Source organism: Oenanthe melanoleuca, chromosome 3 (genome assembly GCF_029582105.1).
Source record: "Oenanthe melanoleuca isolate GR-GAL-2019-014 chromosome 3, OMel1.0, whole genome shotgun sequence".
NCBI lineage: Eukaryota > Metazoa > Chordata > Aves > Passeriformes > Muscicapidae > Oenanthe > Oenanthe melanoleuca.
This window is the reverse complement of record NC_079336.1, coordinates 23,338,696-23,358,212: the sequence shown is the minus strand read 5'-3', so window position 1 is coordinate 23,358,212 and position 19,517 is coordinate 23,338,696. Positions and strand designations below refer to the sequence as shown.

General features: G+C 39.5%; 1 protein-coding gene across 1 annotated transcript in view; it reads left to right on the top strand.

Moving 5' to 3' along the window:
* The first annotated feature begins 16,452 nt into the window (after positions 1–16,452).
* COL21A1 (collagen type XXI alpha 1 chain) overlaps positions 16,453–19,517 on the top strand; it is an 88,752-nt gene continuing 85,687 nt past the window's right edge. Inside the window, exon 1 of the mRNA XM_056488623.1 lies at positions 16,453–16,518. The gene's annotated coding sequence lies outside the window, so the exon portion shown is untranslated. The remainder of the gene's footprint in view (positions 16,519–19,517) is intronic.

Sequence of the window (19,517 nt, the reverse complement as noted above, 5' to 3'; positions counted from 1 at the left end):
TTCTTATTTTTGTAAAAGCCATATTTTAAAACAACCACATTTGGATATTTGACTATAAACATCATTTTAGCCTTAGCTGAATACTAGAAGAAGGCAGTACAGCCAAACACTGTTAACCAGATAATTACAGGGAATTTAGGTAGCATTTTGGTGAGATTTTTTGATGGAGCTGTTTCTACTTTATTTTCCTAATGTTTCTAAAGCTCATTAACTACAGGGACTACCTTTCCCAGAAATTCTTACAATTAAAAGTGCGTGAAAGAATGTTCTTAGTGCAAACTTCTGCTTCTGCAGACAGCATGAGGAAGTAATGTGCCAATACCTGCCCCCCTCTGCAGAAACTTGCTGGTGGCTTATCCAGGACGTTGGGATATTCTTGTATATCCTGGGCACTAGGTAAGAGTACTGGAAGAGAAAAATAGGCCCATTTCACAAATCTAAATGTATCTGAAGCACTGATATGGAACATGAAGGATTTTTATTGGTGTAATGTTATACTTTATTTCGTTCTCATTGAGCTAAAGTTTTCCATTTTCTTCAACAGGAACCAAAGAAGTTTTTTTTTTTACCTGCAGGGAAAAAAAACCTGAGAGATTTATTGTGTTTGAATGTCCAGGATTTGGTATTGGCAGACTATGGAGGTCACTTCAGTGAAAAACTGACAGAAGCTCATATGACAGAGGCAATGCCAGCTGGCTCCAAGGCTGAGCCCATCAGTGGTAGCACCTCTGGGATAATAACACAGTTGAGAAGGGAGTAAAACATTGGTTGGGTAACTGCAGCCAGAGAAGAGAGAAATGACAATATGCGATACCAACAACTTCTCAGGCACCAAGGTCACTCAGGGAGGGGGAGGAATTGCAGGAAGTACTGGAGCAGATTCCTCTGCAGCCCATGGTGAGGACAATGATGAGATCTAGGGAAATAAGACAATGGGGTCCAGAAAGTGTTAAGTTCATAAGTTCAGAAAGGGTTAAATTTGAAAGGCTATTACATTCTTTACTTTGGCCGTTGCTGAGGAAATGATAGCTGAGATTCTGCATATTCTAGATCCATCATCCAGCCTGAGGCAAGGTCTTTCCTGATGAACCATATAAACTTGAAGCTACTGGACAAAGGGAAATGGGGGTTTAATCAGCTGCTAGAACACATCTCTCTGTTCTGGTCTGCTTAACATCTTTCTCCTCAGTAAGACTATCAAGGGAGGGAGGAAGACAAAAATAACAACCATTCCCAAACTTTCTCCCTGGGGATGCAAGACAAACCAAGACACTGGTCTGTAAGCGATACAAGTCAGTGAGACTGAGTTATGAGCATCAGGAGCCATGAGCAGGAAGGATCAGCTAGTTCAGGAAGATACAGGAGGACATGGGCTTGGTGAGTGCAGAGATTTTAAAGCTGCTTTAACAAGGCAGGTGTGGATTTTTCAGAGTTATTTTTTAAGTTATTTTATCTGTACCTTTTTTTTTTTTTTTTTTTTTTAAGCTACCTCACTAATTTAGAGATTTGTATTTCTGGGTCGAGCAGAAGTCAGAGAAGGATCTAAGGAAAAGCGTAGCCTGCCCTGAACCACTGAGTGTGTGCTAGTGCTGCCTAGCACTGAATTACATTTATTTCACTATCTTCACCTCAGCTCCACAATCCTGCAATTTCTTCCACTTTGGAGGCAAAAGTTACAAATGAATCGAACAGACTGAGGTGATGATTTGCTGAAGAAAAAAGAATGAGAGCAATATGCATTTATACTTTAATAATTGTCTTAACATTTCCACTTTTCCCATTTAGTGAAGAAATTTCAGCCCACAAACTGGCCTCTGCATGCCTTGTTCAGAGTATTTTGTAATGACTTCTCTTTTTAAATCTGTTTTTTGGTGGTGGGAGATAACCTAATAGCTAGGACTTTTCCATTGATTGATATGAGATTTAGTAGGTTTCAAGAAGCCTTTTAGATGGAAGATGAATTTGATATCGATCTTAATGCAAAATGTTCTTCATATTTTTCATGTTGGAAAGTAAATTTTCTAATATTAGGAAATGCCCTATTCAAGACTGATTGTATTTATCTTACCAGAGCTTTCTTCAGTTAGTCATACAAAGCACATAATAGATATACTGTCTTAGGCACAGCTTTTATGTTTGTTGTTGACTTTAGTGTATGGCTCTAGGTGTTCTTATTTCATGATATTTGAGCTGCTGTTAGAAAAAAAAAAAAATTCCGAAAGACACTTATCATGCAGGGATTACTGGAGTGTCTTCTCTGTTTTCTGACAAGCTAGTTTTATTTGACAATACCTTGTATGCCAAAGGAGTGTTTTTATTTCTCCTTCAAAGCTGTGAAATTGAGGAAAAAAGAACCAAGTTGGGAGTGGTGAGAGAAGACACTACTACAATACTAAAAAGCACTTCAGAGCTCCTGAAAATTTATGTTCCACCGTAATCCTGCCCACTAAGACCCTGGTATTAGCTACCTGCTCATAATCACACAGAGAAGGACATATTTTCTAAGACATCTTTTGAAATAAACACAAAGGACAGTTTTCATACGAGATATCCACTGGGTGGCAGAAATAGATCAGAAAAAACTGTACTCAAACATAGGAGGGACATACAAGTCTAGCCACTAAACTATTTTGTAGCAGCACTATATCAATCTGACACCTGAGCTGGATATGTTTGAGAATAACATCTTATGAGATAATATATTAGATAGCGGTTTGTTTTTTTTTTTTACTCTCTTCCCCTTTCTGTATGTAAGAAGAAGCTTTCTGGATGTTCACATCCCTTCTTTCTTTTTTCCTCACCAACTACAGGAACAGATTTTCAGAGCAGAACAGGGTCTGGACTGCCCTGCCTTATGATCCTTTTCTTTCCATCCCTTTTGATGGAAGATGCTGTGGCTGCATCTGGAGGCTCTGCTGCTGTTTTGCTCCTTCTGTGAGCAGAACTTGCTGCTTTGGAAAAATTACAGAGGGAGGTATCTTAAACTCTATCCACTCCAGTGTTGCTATAGCTAAAAGCAATTGTTAGTATTGATACAATGAAGATCCCTTCCTTGTGCCCAGGTGGTCCAGGTCCTTGAGCTGATCACTTTTACCAGTAGCTCTCCCTTTGTCTGAGCTGGGTTTGTAACTCAAACGAAATTTGCCAATTTAAGAGAGGAGGGGAACCCACTGTAAAATAGTAGGCAACTAATTAAGAGATGTAGAGGGAAGCTGATCAATTTAATAGTGATTAACAATCCCCACCCCACTCTGGTTAGTACCTAACAAGTTTTAAGTGAATGCAGTGAAAATGAAGGTGAAGAGGCAGGAGTTATGGACCAGTTGACTTGTAAAGCAAATAAGAACCAAGAGGTAAGCTTTATCCTTCAACATTTTTATGATAAAACTTAATCTAAAGCACAGTTTACATGTTCCTGTCATATGTAATTCTGTTAGAAGCAAAGCTCACACTATGATCCAGCATGCTTACCATGGGTGTGTGTGACCTGTTGTGATAACTGAACATCCTTCATCTATAAAGCCCCCAAATCTTAAGTGACCTATGAGATCCTGAATATAATGTTTTATAAGAATATAATATAAGGGTTTGTAGAATATACTATTTTGGTTCACCTCCTGTTTTGTTTTGGTGTTCTGTGGTTTGTGTTTTTGTTTGTTTGTAAATGCATTCCCTACAGTATCTCTGAGAAAAAAAATATAACTAGTATTGTTAGGATGTTTTTACAAAGAATTTGGCCTTGTTACCAGAATTTGTCTTTTATATATGCCTGTTTCACTGCCCTCCAAACACTCCTGCTTTAAAACTCACTCTATACCCCCTTCTCTGCTCTTTGTGGAGCTCCTGCTTTCTTGCACTGCCTGGGCAGAAGAATGATGAAGTAACCAGCATGGTTAGTCTCCATGAATACTTTTGCCCTATTAAATTCAGGGCTCAAGAACATCTTTATTATGTGTTTTATTATTGTGAGGCTGTGAGGACTGTGGCTCTTAGACATGCTGCCTGGCAGGTGGGCAGAGCACATGGTGGGGCGGGTTGAGCTCAGCATCTGGAGGATTATGTCTAACTGCATGTAGGGCCATTGACCTGGAATGCTTTTAATTTACAAGGGTAGTTCCCAATAGTGTATTTCTAGCATTCTTTCTTTAGAGGACTATGAATGCCAAGTTGTAATAACTAAAATGAGGTCAGCTAAATCAGGCCCAAGCTATTTGACAGCACACTTTGCAATCTCTGGAATGAATTGGATGAAAGAAACTGTTGAATCTTGTTCTGGCATGACCTGTTCCCCTTTTAAAAACTAATTATGGTGGTATTATTCCACTTTAAATTCTACTACTATATGTACATTATGACAAATTGCATGTTTTTTCTGACCCACATGGTAGTAGTGATTTTTAGATAAAACTGCTCATAGCTATATTGTGTGTAATCTTTGAGTAAAAATCTTTGAGATTCCACTGAACATGCATAGTTAACTTCAAAAAATTCTGTATTCTATACCATCTTATACACAACTTGTTTTATCTGTATTTGAAAACCAGTAGAAGTTTCTAAACAAAAGTTAGCATTCTGTAAACAGGTGTGACACATACAAATAATGTACTGGCTATGTTGAGTTTTTTCACTGAATAGCAACAATCCTGGTATACACCACCAAAGTGGTGGGGGAAAGAAGAATGTTCTCCAATAGTCTGTATGTTTTTATACCAGATGTAAGAAAGTTAGTCTGTTGGGCATACTTACAGGTCCAAACTGACTGTCAGAAACAAATTCTTCAAGCTAGGCTTAGTTCTGGGAGTTGTGGCGTTATGAAATCACAGTATTGTTAAAAAAAAACACCAAAATTTAAATATTTCCTGACTATTACATAGAAAATTCCAAGTTTTGAAATCTGAATGAAAATTGTAATGTTATTAAAACATCTCAGAAAACTAACTCTAATCAGGTCTTGTCAATATTTAAGTTTTATAGTGTGTAAAATGCTTAGCATAAAATTTGCTGGAAGAAAAATGAGCATACCAATACATTAAATACAATACCAACACATTAAATATACAAGAAGAGAGCTCTGGTATTATGGTTTGATTGGTTTGTTGGGGTTTTTTTGGTTTTTTTTTTAGTTACAAGCAGATAGCTGAAGTTAATTGGAATGCCCTATAGTATTTAAATAGCTCATGGTGAAATATGTTAATTTTTCACCCTTGCTTTCTGTAGTAAGGAAAATTGAATCTAAAACACTCTACTCTCAGCTACTGGGATGGAAATATTTTTATTCATGGAACACATAGGATATCCTTTATTATCTTCTGTACTATTTTTCTTTTTCCTCCCCTTACTATTTAAATAAACAGCAGAAACTTACGGCAAAGTTTAGCTGAACTTAAATTGTCATTAATTCATGCAGAAATTGAACTGAGTACTCATGGGGTACTGCTATATGCCCAGGAGAAATTATGTGCTATGGGACATTGTATGATGCTGACATGAGCTTTGGACATGCTTTGTGGCTTGCAAAACTGCTTCTAGTAACTTGAGTGTATACATTTTCCAAGGAAACAGTCCAGATTTTCCGAATAAAAGATGCTGAGTGGAAGGACATACTGGAATCGGAGGAAAAAGCCAGGGTGTGGGAAATGTTAACTCACAGAGCAGTTGAGTAATGCCAGCTGGTCCCTGTTCCATTCCCCACTGACCTTTCTGTAAATGAACCCTGGCATGACTCACCCTGCAGTCCCACCTCCACACCTTGCCTGCCTTCCCTCCCTTTTGGGGCAGCTCAGAGCTTGCAATGGCAGTCACCTTCATTTGGCTCATTCATAACAGCAAGTTGGTGTCTGGGGTTTTTTCAGCTTCTATGCATAACATCCCTTTCTTTTCCTTGAGTTAAGGTAGAATTCAGCATGTTATGTTCTTTTCAAAAAGAAGCTATTTTTTGCTCTTCTTCTGTAAGGTTCATCTTAACACTTATTTTTTAAAATTTCTTCAACTGAGTATTGTCTTCTCAACTACCATCCTTTTAATTATTTGATGCCAGTTTAATATGGTATATGTATTACCAAGGAAAAACAGCTCAGTATCACACAACATGTGATCTGCCATCTATTTGTCATATGTCAAAGGACAATAAATAGTGATGACTGCAAGAATAATATCTATTTATCTTGAAGGAAAGTATTAGTCTTGCTTCACTTCCTAGGTTTCCAGAAATCAATTTCCCAAAGACACTGCGATCAGATTTTATGTCAGAGACAAAAGTTTATTGCACCAGTTTATTGCTGAACCTTGTGTAATAACAGGATGGACTTGATTATGCTTTGAGCAGTAGCACTTGAAACTACAGAACTGGAATGAAAATTCATGCCTGTTTTCTGAACCACTCAGCATCCAGCAGACTTGAAAAGGAGTCAGAAAATCATTGAGCCATTTCAGTGAGCAAGGGGAGCAAGGCAAGCCTTGTGTCACAGAGGCATCATGCCATTTCAGGAGTCTATAACTCCTCAAATGCAATTCCATTTCATGTCCTCCTTTCTGATTTCCACCCCTATCTTCCCCTCATGTTTTCCTTGTTTTTCTGGCTCTATCTCATATTTTAGCTCTTGAAATGGAAGGGGGAATAATCCATTTACTTAATGGGAATTTGTATGTGTTAGGCAGACTGAAAGGGGAAAATCATTATTTCTGGAGGTGCCAGAAGTCTGATATCCTGGAGTTTTTCCAGGTATCTGTGTTAAAAGCACCCACTGAATATTAGGCTTGCCTTGAGCATTTCTGATTAACTTAAATTTATAATATATATAATTTATATAATTTTTTTATCTCTACATCAGGAATAAATTTCTAGTATTGACTAGGCTACAGTACAGGTGCAATATTTTGGGATGTCTGACTTTGCTTAACTCACTTTTGCTTCTGTATCTGTAATGACAGTGGCAAATAGGTCACGATAAAAACTGAAATATGAATTCTTAATGAACATGACAAAAAAGTTGCTTTTGAAATACAAACAAGAATTATTTGCTTGATATTTGCAAAGGGACATAGCAAATGGAACAGTTATATTTAAAATCTGAATTGAAAAATATTGAAGATCATCTTTGAAGTCAAAAGTGAATAAGATAATTGTGGGAATAACACATAATTAAAAAATGGCTAAGAAGAAAATATTTTTTAAATAATGATAAATAAAGTTGATAATATATTGTCTTGATAAAATGGGACTTCTTCAATGTTTGACACCTTTAAGAGTAAATTAGGAAAACACCTGGAAGAAATTATTTAGGATGGGGACTTGACTAATGATTTTTTTCCCCCTGCTTATGATTCATTGACTTCCATGCCTTCAGCTTACCTCAAGCTGAAGGTTTTGGTATTTGTTTAGGTATTAACAGTAATGTTTGACTTTTTAACTGGCTTTCACTGACTGTTTTAATAAGTAGCAGAAATTGATTTCTCAAACTAATTTGTTTTTCCTGATAAGTTTAGGAATCTCTATAGCATGCACCTGATGTGGCATCAGACATGTGCAGCCACAGACACCTGCCCAGTCAGGTTCAGCATTTGATTGTAGGCTTAGCCTATGGTTGGACTCAGACTGATGGGATCTAGCTTAAAATTGTTTGAGTGTATCACTTGCTTTTTGGACTTTAGAGGAGAGAGGGTACTGCTGCTCAGGTAGCACATCAGATTTGGTCAGCTGAAAGCCTTCTTCAATGTTTCTGGAAATCCACTTTATAGTGTGTCATTCTTAGAAATCATCCCAAGTTAGGGATGAAGTTATTCTCACTAGATCTGCAGCTGAATTTAAATAACTAACCACTGTTCACTTTTCATCACTGTTGCGTTATCTGGATGCATATTTGTGCATCTTGTGAATTCACAAACATCCTAGCAGTCACTCTGAATTCTGTGCTCCATGTATCTGTTAATTCTGCAGTCAGTAAATAAATTTATGACAAAAATGGAGGATCTTCATAATAATCAAATCAATGAACTTTTGTAATTCTCTAATTTTTGGTTTTCAACAGTTCATGTTCTGTGTCAGTTGAGCTTGACAATTTTGTTTTTTCAAAGAACATACTCGAAAAGTTTGACTTACCAGAGGTATAAGGCAAATAGCTGGAAAGAGTAAGGCATGGCATAATTTAGAAGTTATCCCCTTCTTCAGGAATAATCTTTTGACTATTTCTCAGTCTGGAAGAGTAGCTTCTATTTTTTGCTCTCTAAAAATGTTATATGTGCCCTCCCTGTGCCCTCCTCACATATATAGGAACTTTCCATTATTTTACTCTCCATATTTTTGGACACTAGGCTCCAGCCCCCATCACTGACTTTTTGTTTGAGGAAAAGTGTGTGATCCTTTGTAAATGAGCATTATTTCTCACAAATTTAAACCCTGGCTTTTAAAAAGATTTTGAGTACTTTCCATTTCTACCAGATGTTCCACCCATGTTTAATGGGAACAGATGAAGTCATTTAAAGATGTGAGGGGTTTTTTTTTGATCCTTGGAACTTAGGCTATACTCTTTTCAAACATCTGAAATACCCCTGGTGCATTCAAGAGTCTAAATGGAATTCTGCATCACTGAAGCAATACACAGGTTATCATAATAGATGTTTTTATTCCCCCTTCCATGTCTCTATGATAATTCAACTTGAAGGATAACCATATATTAAATAACTTAAAACTGTGAATATATTCTGTTCCTTACCTCTTTTTCCAAAGTATCTCATGTGTAATAATGTGGATTATCTTGATCTATTTTGTGAATGAACACTTTTGTAAGCAGAAATCTTTATGTACCTTCATTTCTCTATTCGATGTTTGATACAGTTATAATCGTGGAAGATAGTGGTGATTGCTGCTTCAAGCCATCTTCTAACATGAAATACAACTTCTTTTTAACTACTATGTGGTATGCTAGAAGATCCAGTGGGAGAGGGGCTGTTTTGTTTCAACAATATTGCATAAGTTATACTTGACTGCTGCTTCTCATCATGTCCCCACCTTTTCATTATACTTGAAGGAGACAAGAAACAAAGTAATTGCTCTATTAATTTCCTTTCACTGTTTTATATGGACATTTTTGTTGAGTTGGTTCCTAGATTATTTTTTTTTATTCTGGTGCTGCTTTCGGGTTCTATCTTTTTATGAAGCTCTGAAATACCAACCCTGTTGTACACTGTCCCCATGATGCCTTTTTCTTTAGTTTCACTTACTTCTGGTCATTCCTTTCCCTTGGAGCTCATTCTTTCATCTAGCTTGACTCTAAATTCTGCAAAAGAGCAGTCCCAGTTTCAAAGAGTGGTTCATAGTCTTACATATGTACTTGCATGTTGATTTATTATCTTTCTAACTCTTATGAGTCCTTGCTCAGAATGAGGGCACTGACAATGTTTTCCTGTCACCCTGCATGCAAAGCCATGGCTTCAGGAGGTCACATTTCTTTCTACTGACATTGAACACTCGAGTATTATCCTGAAACTCCCTTACTCTTTTAGAGTCCTGAGGAATCTCATGACTTGAATCAAATCCATTAGCAAAACACCTTGATTAGAAATCCTAATACTATAAGAGCACAAAATAATTTACTGTGAAAAAAATCATGGAAAGTAAGCTGTACTTCTCTTCTTGTCTGCAGTGGCAAAGGATTAGTATTAGGCACAATTTCTTCAACTCAACCACCTGATCACTTCTTTCATGTGGGTTGTGAACAAGGGCAGGAGCTCTGCCACTTCCAAGCCGTGGGTGTCTGGAGACAAGTGCTACAGGAAACCCAGCAGCTCTGGGATTGACCAGTTACTTCTAAAAACTGCTGTCAGCTCTCCAATAACCCCAGAAGTTCTTTTACTGTGAGGTGGCAATCCTCAGCATAGGTTGTTCCACTGTCTGATGCCACTGAAGTCTACTGCATCCCTACCACCACATGGCTTGGAGTCAGCTAAGAAATGTGTTTTCTCACTTAGCTGGCCAGTGACATATTTGTGAAACTTCTGCACCTTGAATGGCTTCAGTATTTTCTGATTGCATTGACAACCACTCAGGTTTTGCCTCTTGGAAAAAAAAATTCTTTCATGAAATTTCCATGCAGTTTCTTTGCATTACATGCTACTCTTGATCATTGTTTTTGCACTGTGTTCTCTTTCTTCATCAGGAACCATTTATAAAATGACTTTTCACTCAGGCTTCAAAGTTCATCTCTTGAGCAGACTCCCACAGGAATTGCCCAATCAGCTGCTGCCTTTCTGCATCTGGTCTTCTGTTGGCAGTAACAATAGCAAGCCAGGCAATTATTAAAGTTACAGACTTTCCATATTAAGAATCATCTATTAATGAAGAGCAAAAAGGAACTGATATTTAAACACAATTCTAGTGTACATTACTACCTAAAGGCTGCTTATTGATTCACTTCTTGAATGTGCTGGTCAGAAATCCTAGGCTTACCTGTTGTCTGTTTCTTTTTCGTGCACAAGCCACCAGCCATAACAGTTGGGAACAGCTAGCAGGACAGCATTTTAAGCCAGGACTGGATTTTCATCTTGGTCCTGCTATATTCAAAGCAACAACAATGAAACCACTGCTAAAATGAAGTACTTCTCCATACAGGTGCTTCCCAGAATTATTATTATATAACTCACAAGATCAAAATCAGATATTTGTAGCTGCATGTTATCAAGCTGTTGTAAGATAATGATCTCATCACAGAAAAAGTCTTGAGTGTTAGCCAGTGCAAATATATTTAAAACAACTTTTGCCTACAGCATTTCTAAGTTCAGTTCTAAGCTGATCAATATGGATTATATTAATTCACAAGAGAAGGAAATAGCTCATGATGTGGTTTACAAGATACCTGAATTACAGGACAGTTGTTGAATTAGCAAGTTCCCACACACAGGCCACAGGTACTAGTCTGCTACATGTAGGATTTTATCTGTGATTAATCTTACTTCTGTACTTCTGTTTTCTTCTTTTTTTTTTTTTTTTTCTTCTCGTGGTAAATCAGAGTGATTTTATCCAGGTGAACTTTCTGTACAATCCAACTAAATGAAAATGATATAGTGGGAACAGATTCTGTATCTTGAGTCATGCTCAGTGTGGTACTCTGAAAATCATAGAATGGTTTGAATTGGAAGGAACCTGAATTATCTTGTTCCAGCCCTCCTGCCATGGGCAGAGACACCTTCCATCAGATTGGGTCTCTCAAAATCCCATCCTACCTGGACTGGAACACTTTCATGGATAGGGATCCCCAACTTCTCTGAGCAACCTCTCCCAGTGTCTCACTATCCTCACACTGTAGTATTTCTTCCTAATATCTAATCTATATCTAACTTAGTATCTAGCCTGGCCTCTATTAGTTTAAGGTCTAAAAAAAGGTCTAAAGGTGCCAAAGTGCTATTGAACTAATATAGCATTGTGCAGTGAAAAAATGGGAAGCCTCTTATTTTTATTTTTTAATAGATAGGAATCTGAAATATTTCTGTAAAATCTTGCAAGTCCAAGAAATGTCTGTTTTCCAAGTTTAGAAGTTTCTGTGCATTTTAAATACTCTTGTCTTCCATGTAAATGACTAGTAACCAAAAATCAAATGCATTATCCCTTTTGTAAAGACCTATTTCATTCATGAGAGTTATTGATGTTATGTAATTTCATCCCAGATTTGTATAAAGACCTACTTTAAGTGTTCATGGAGTAGTCTCTGCTCAGTGTTTACACAAAAAGGGTTCCGAAAGTGGACAGCCAATTTAAGTGTTTGTATCACTAGCCTGGAGTGCCTACATTAACATCATTAAACTGTAAAGAGCTGTCACTTAAACTGTGGAAATACAGCTTTTCAATCATGCTTTTTTTAAGCAATGGCTTAAATGACAGGGATTGTGGAAACTTCTGCTTTGCAAATCCTGGGCTCCAGCTACTATTTTCCAGTTGTTTCTTCCCATGTATTAGCTCTAGTTTCTTTTACCACCCCAGTCCCTGCTCACCACAACAATGCAGAATTCATTTCAGAATCTTGACTATGCCACTATGGTAAACCAAAGTTTGTTTATTGGAGAAGTGATGGAAAATACAGAAACATTGGCTTGTCTTAAGGTTGTTGAATTTCTGTCCCTTAAAATACAACCTGCTCTTGTGGAGATGGTATAAGAATGTGATGTGGTTGCTGACAGCATAATTAAGTAAATGTCTTGCATTGCTAGTTTTCTAATGCATAAATTCTAAGTGGTGTGATTACTATAGAACCTGTATTTATTAGCATTTCCTACTGAGGTGGTGAATTCATCCCCCTTCTTGTGCCGTTGCTTTTATATTAAATCTGGTTTTGGTGATTCCTTTGCCAGTGATTCTTTAGGTGACCTTAAAACACTCATTTGTGGCACCTTCATAAAGCTTGATGTTGTCTAGGATACAACCTCATTAGGGTGTCACCCTGGTGCCTAATCTCTTACTAAATTTTGCCATTCACAGGCAAACATATGATTATCAGAACCATAAGTATACTTTATGTATGAGATGTCTGCTGAGGTGAAGAACTATTGCTATTTACCACAGTGAGCTTGATCCCATGAAAATGATCTGTCATACACAAATTGAGCTGGCTCAGCATCTACATTTATCTCTGATCTTATTGGCTGACTTCCTACTATTTAGTGGCTGATTGTAGGAGTGGATAAAAGCAAAAACAGGCACAGAATTTCCCTGAAACTTCAGGCCAGACAAACCTGAGAGCAGAAATGATGTTTGAAGCTGGCAAAAAATATTTTTAATTTTGACAAACAGAATATTTAGAGTTGGAAGGAATCCACAAGGATTATCCAGTCCCACTCCTAAGCAAATACAAAACATACTGGGATTGAACCTGGAACTTTGGTATTATTACCATCATCCTCTCATCAACTGAGTTAATCTCAGGGTCATAGATAAGGAATATCAGTGTAGCTGTCTTCAATATCTAAAAATGTCACTATTTTGCATGTGATCACTAATAACAAATACAGAGGTTGATGTAACTCAATCAAGTTACATTAACTGAACACTATTGATTGGAAATTATCTAACTATGTGTATTTTTTGAACCATTATGCAGAACAGTATATGAATTTAAAGGAAGCTGGTTCATGACTGGTCTCCAATGCCCCTCTACTCCATCTGCTCTATTTGTCCCGCACGGAAGGACGTGGGAGAGGGCCCTGAGTTGCAGCTGTGAGGAAAAAGGGAGAATTTGTGGCTAGTTACTTGGGGCTTGGGAGAATTGACCTTCACATGCTTTCTCCAGTGCTGAGTCATGATACCACCATGACTCACATCCCCAAGAGATTCCCTGCAAACACTATGTTCACACCAATATGCACACCATGGAATTCTCAGTAAAGCTAAAACTTTTGATTAAGGTACTTCTGAGTTCTTGCACAATACTTGAGTATTGCAGCAGCAGGCCTACATAATAATGAAATCTTTATTAGTGTACATTTCCAAACTTTTCCATTGACACAGCACAGCTATATTCCTGTCTATTCTGTCCTTTAAAACTTCACTGAGAAAAAGAAAATGGAAAAATTAAAAATTCTTCCTGAGCAAGGAAGAATAATGGCTACAGGATGTGATGCCTGTTTCAGAAGGAACAAAATAGACATAGAAGAAACAGGTGTTGAAAGGTATTTTTCTTAATCCCAGTCAGTAAAACTTGAATCTTCAATATATTTAGGTAATACCAGTGTACCTCCTGAGAATTTTCACAAGGAAACAATTTTCTGTCTACATAGCCTTGGCTAATGCAGATTGTTTATAAAATAACCAGAGACTTAATTTGAAACCACAGAATCCTGAGACAAAGAAAGGCATCGAGAATTTTCACAGTGTGGGAGGAGGATGACACAATTTTTGATTGCCTGAAGCTAGATAGGAATGTGGTGGAGACCTCAAAATGACTAATTTAGATGCAATTTGTGCTTAGATTTTAGACTGCCTTTTCATTTTAATTCATTTTTGCATGCCCTCACTGGGCACCACACTGTTTTATGCTTTACTTAAGAACATGTTTTTCCCCTTTCAGATTCATTATTTGGGAAGTTGCATCAAATGCTATTGACAAGTACACAGCTAAAAAATCACCATCTTAATAATTTAATGGTAAGAAAATTTTAATGGATGAATAAACATGGTGGCAACACAATAATATACTAGGAGATGTGCTCATATCCACTTTGTGCATCATGTCTTCTACCATGACCAGGATAAGGGCTAACAAGACTTATACTTTTATCCCATTTTTGATGTAAGTTAAACTAAAGAATTTTTTTGTGAAGCCTGGGAGATCAGTGGTAGATTTAAGTCACGAGATCACTGTCTTATTACTGCAATTTTCCAGATTTAACTGTAGATTCGGCTAAAGGCAAAGTTTATACATATAGCATTGTAATGTTTCTAAAGTAATTCATAGGAGATAGATTGGTTAGAGTATCATCAAAGTTTGTAAATTATTCATGTTTAAGGAGTCACAATACATTGGACATGAATGGTGGGAAATTTTTTTATGTTATAAACAGAAATATCATCATTGCATAAACAATGGCCCAGAGGTGCTACACTTCAAAAAATTATTGATTCTGTCAAATTTAAAGCCTCTTAGAGTTTACATTTGCTATTATGTACTGTGCCCATGGTATAGTTATTAAGATTTTTCATGAACTCTGTTAGCTAAAATAGGTATTGCCTACTCCATGGCTATTCATTTGCAGAATTTCTTTAATATCTCTCTTCTAGAGGCTCTTCTTTTAAATTGGAAAAAAAATAGAGAAAATACACATTTGTGCATGTCTTCAGACATATATATATTTATATATACATATATATGAATGAATTCACTGAGAGCAATGAAACTGCACCATCATAAAGTGAGATATACATTTGGTCATGGCTGAGCTGCTCAGTGATCAGAGGGAGGATGGGAAACTATCAAAGATGTTCCTTTCAGATGGCCCCAAATTATGTCTTTCTGGGATACAATTTGGAAAGAAAAGGATCTTTTGCTGTGTTGGAGAGGGAAGACAACAGCAGGGTTGATTTTTATCTGTCTTATTTGCACTTAACTGAAAGGTGAAAACCCTTTCTGTCAAGTGTGGAGGTGTTTGCCTAAACGTTGTGTGTGAGTGGGCAACACAGACATTTTCTGCCTTGTTCATTCACAAAAATCCGCTGCACTTCAGCAATTCTCAAAACGGGCTACCTGTTAAAGCATACTGGGGCTACACTTGTCTCCTGGCAGAATGAGCTTTGCAAACACAAGCTTTTACACAGGCATGGGTATAAGGCAAGAAGGAAACACCTGAGGGAAGAGTGGATGAAACGTCTTACCACAAAATAGATGAATTGGTCATGGGTACTGGTGTGCCCACAGTACAAATAACCCACGATGTCCTGGAAAAGCATCAAGATAACAAGCTGGCCCCAGATCCTGAAAATGGCAGTGGCAGAGGGGGTAAGGGCCTCGAGTATGAGAGCAAGAAGCCTCTGCTTGTGACTGCTGGCATCCATAAGCCACACTGGTTGCTCATGTGGATGCTCTTTATTCACAGAGAACTAGGGAAGCTGCACTCCCCTTTGCACCTATCAGCCTCAGACCCATGTTAGCCAGGCACCCAACCTGATTAAAACAAATACTTTTATTTACCGGGTGTTTTTCTCCATATGCATTCTTTCACAGAAGGGCAGGGCCTGTGTGACACAGCTCTGATGTTTCTCCAAGAGCTTTCATGGATGTGTAGGGGCAGACATGAGGAACATCAATCACCTAGGTAGAACCTGTAAATAAATAATTAGGGAATAAATGGTCCCAGAGGTCTTAAATATTGCTTCCCCTGGGCCACACAGGCTTGCACACCTGTTTCAAGTGTGGGGATTCTTGTGAAGGTGGTGAGGGACACTAGCTCTTGCTTTTAGTAAAACCTCCTTACACATCAAAGTCATATACTTGTTGCCTGCTCATACAGTTATTAAACACAAAGTGTTCCCACTAGTCTGGACACAGCAGTCTCTGAATCCAGGACTCAAAAGTCATTTCGTCCCTTAACCTGGAGAAGACATGCTGAATGCTGGGCAGGACTGTATCACCAAACTACTTCAAACCACTGGCGCGTCCCTCTGGTACCCAAGAGCTCGCTGATCCCCGCCGCAGCCCGGGGTCGGGATGCTGTTCCAGCCCGGGGAAGCGTGTCCGAGGCGGGGGCGGCACTGGCGGGGCCGGGGCGCACGGGAAGCGCTGGGGAGCAGCGGCGGCGGCCCCGGGCCGGTGCCGAGCTGGCCGCGGTCCCGGCAGGGCCGTGCCGGGGCCGGGGCCGGGGCCGGGGCCGGGGCCGGGGCCGGGGCCGGGGCCGGGGCCGGGGCCGGCGGGGGCGGCGCTGCCGGCGGGGCGGCTCCGCGGGGCCGGGGCGGGGCGGGCGCGGGCAGAGCGCGGCACGGCGGCGAGCGCAGCCGGGCACGGGGCACCGCGGCCGCGGAGGGACGGCGAGCGGCCGCTGCAGGTCGGCGGGGTGCCGGGACGCGGGGCGGCCGGGAGGGCTGCATCCATCCCTGCGGGGACAGACGCGGGCCGGGCGCGGGCAGGTGCAGCCCTCGGGCAGCGTCCGCAGCCGGGCGGGAGCCGGGGGCTGAGAGAAGGAAGCTGTGCCTCCGTCTGAGCAGGGAGCTGACCGTGAACTGTGTCACCGATGCGATGTTGGGCTTGTTTTTGTTTTCATTTTTTTTTTTATTTATTTCTTTTTTTTTTTTGTCTTTTTTTGGAACGTGACTGCGCTGCGTGCAGCAGGTTGGACTAGCGTGACACCCTCGCTTAGTTTATTGGCACGAGATGAAATAATTCATGTCCTTCTGTGCCATACAGAAACCTGCTTTATTCTTGCACTGTAACCAGCACCGGGTTTCTGGTTAATTTCTGTAATAGGTTGTGGCATGGAAGTACAGACTTTACAAGAATTAGTAAAGTAGAAGGGTTCATAAAAAAATGCAATTATACTTGTTGCTGTACCTGAAAACTTTGCTCTGTGGGTGACTTCTGAATATTGCTATTTAGTTGCGTAATGCTTAGAAGTACATGGTATTTACTATGCTGAAAGGATCTGGTCTTCGAGGATTAAAAGGCTGGGAAACCAGTCCACTGGTTGATTCTGGAAGTCTTCCAGCTTTCAGGCACCTGAGAAAACCTTGTGAATCTGTTGGAGTTAGTAAATTTATTTGGAAGTTTTCCCCAAACCTTGTTGATTGTGGTGGTTCTTATCATATATATCACTCAAATATTTAATCACATACATAATACTGAACGAAAGGATGAGCACAGAATATTTCTTTGTGCTAAATAGTTTCCTTAGGAAATTTAGTTTTCAGCATGAGAACTTTGACAGGATACAATATCTTAAAGCTGTGCAAAATCAGAGCAAATTTCATTTGGGGATGCATAACAGGATTGTTGCAGATATGTGATGGCATCTCTTGGTACTTGTGACTTTGGGATCAGTACTTCCTGGGATTCTGGACACCGAAGTTCCAGCAGTGTCTTACCAGTTCAGCAGGAGATGAGTAACAATAGTGGTCAGAGATCTAGAAAGCATAATCTTTGGGAAAACAGTGAAAGAACCGGAATGTTGCGGTCTAGGGAAGCAAAAACTGATGAGAGATGTGATAACAATCTTTAACTGTGTAATGGGTTGCTGCAGAGTGGTGGGAAGCAAACTCTTCTCCACATCCAATGGAGGTATGACGAGAGCCAGCTTGCTGAGCTGCTGCAGAAGAGATTAGCTTGAATTGGTAGGGAAAGTCCTGTCTAAATGTACAGGTAATTGAGCATTTAATGTCCAACCAATCACCAGAAATCCTTAAGACAGATGTGATCCTGCCTTCCTGGTGTCAGAGACACTAAATGACCTCTCCAGGTTCATTAAAAGGTTCTAGGGTTGGCAGAGGCTACTAGGAGGCAGCCTGTGAACTCATCCACTCTTGATGATGATCATGTATATCAAAGAACTAACTCTGTGAGGTAAACATGGCTCAGGGATCAATTTGTAATATTTCACTCACATACCTAACTTTTATACCAGATTTTGTGATTCTTCTCCCTTCTGCTCAAACTGCATTTGCCATTAAAGTCAAAGAGCAGTGGTGTGTGATCTGCTGATGAACATCACATCTTGTTTGGTACCATCACAGTCAGTAAATTAACTTATTGGTAAATGTTAGGAAATTTCAGCTTAGTTTTGAAGTACAGTTCTGCAAAGCGTATCACATTGTTTCTGTCAAGTCCTCAGTAATTACCAGAGTGCCTCAGGAACTCCATGAGGCAGAACTACTTTGGTTTAATTAATGTCTATGTTGGCTATGATTATCATTGTGGAAAGTACTCAGAATATAATTCAGTTCTTAAACATACTTTGAAATTTGTAGTTTGTCCTACATTTAACAAAGTTTTGCCTGGTGCAGTTATTAGCCAAACTAATTACAGAAATACCTGACTGAAATGAGTCTGGGTGCTTTTCTTCCCTTACCTCCATTACCTAGAGGTTTTTGCTGCTTTGCTCAACATTAATTCTTTTATTGTGTTATTCTTTGTATTGTTCTTATGAATTTAAATGTTAATTATATTATAAATTCTACCACATTCTTGGCTTTCAGAAATTAGGTTCCAGGCCAAAAAACAATCACTTTTTGAACATTGCTATTTTATGAGAGTGGGAACAGACAAGGTCTAACCTGTCTTTCTAGATTATTTGTTACTATTTTGTGTCCTGTGTTCTGCCCTTAGTATTTGGAGAGGCACTGAATAAAGCTGATTCAATCTTTCCAGTGTATCTTTATGGAAAAAGGGGACCCTTTCAGTGCTCTTAGTAATCTGTTTTATTAAGATGTCTTTGTTTCTGCCTTTTTTCTCCTCTTTGAGCTGACGTGACCAGAGCTGAGCTCAGTAACCCTGCTGAAGACATGCTGTTCCTGAGGCATCTTCTGCTCCTTGCTTCTCATTCTCAGCTGCTTTCCATCACACCCACGGTGGCGTGGCAGCCTAGAGTGCTTGAAGTAACCAAGATGTGCCTTATAAAATGTCTTTCATTTGTATTTTCTGGTTTGTTGCTCTGGACCCCATCAGAGTTTCTCTGAATCATCTCAAGGAGGAAGTTTGTCAGGGCACATCAGCGGGAGCTCCCCATGGAGGGCGGCAGGGACAAGTCTGGCCTGTCCCACTGCCCCAGCACAGAGCAGAGTCCCTGGGGACACCAGGGCAGCCCTGCATGTCTGGTACCTCCCTGGAGTGGGCTGAGGCCAGGCTGGGACCTGCCCTGCACTGGGACTCGGCTCCATGAGACCCATGGCCAGGTTGGGCTGGGCTAGCATCCCTGGGACAGGAGCTGATGGCCCAGGGGCTGACATGGGGGCTCGAGTTGTGGGATGGGCTGGTGAAGGCCTGTAGCTGCCATGAGCCCCTTGACACCTTTCAGAGCTTCACTGATCCAAAGTTTGTGTTGAAAACACGTGAAAT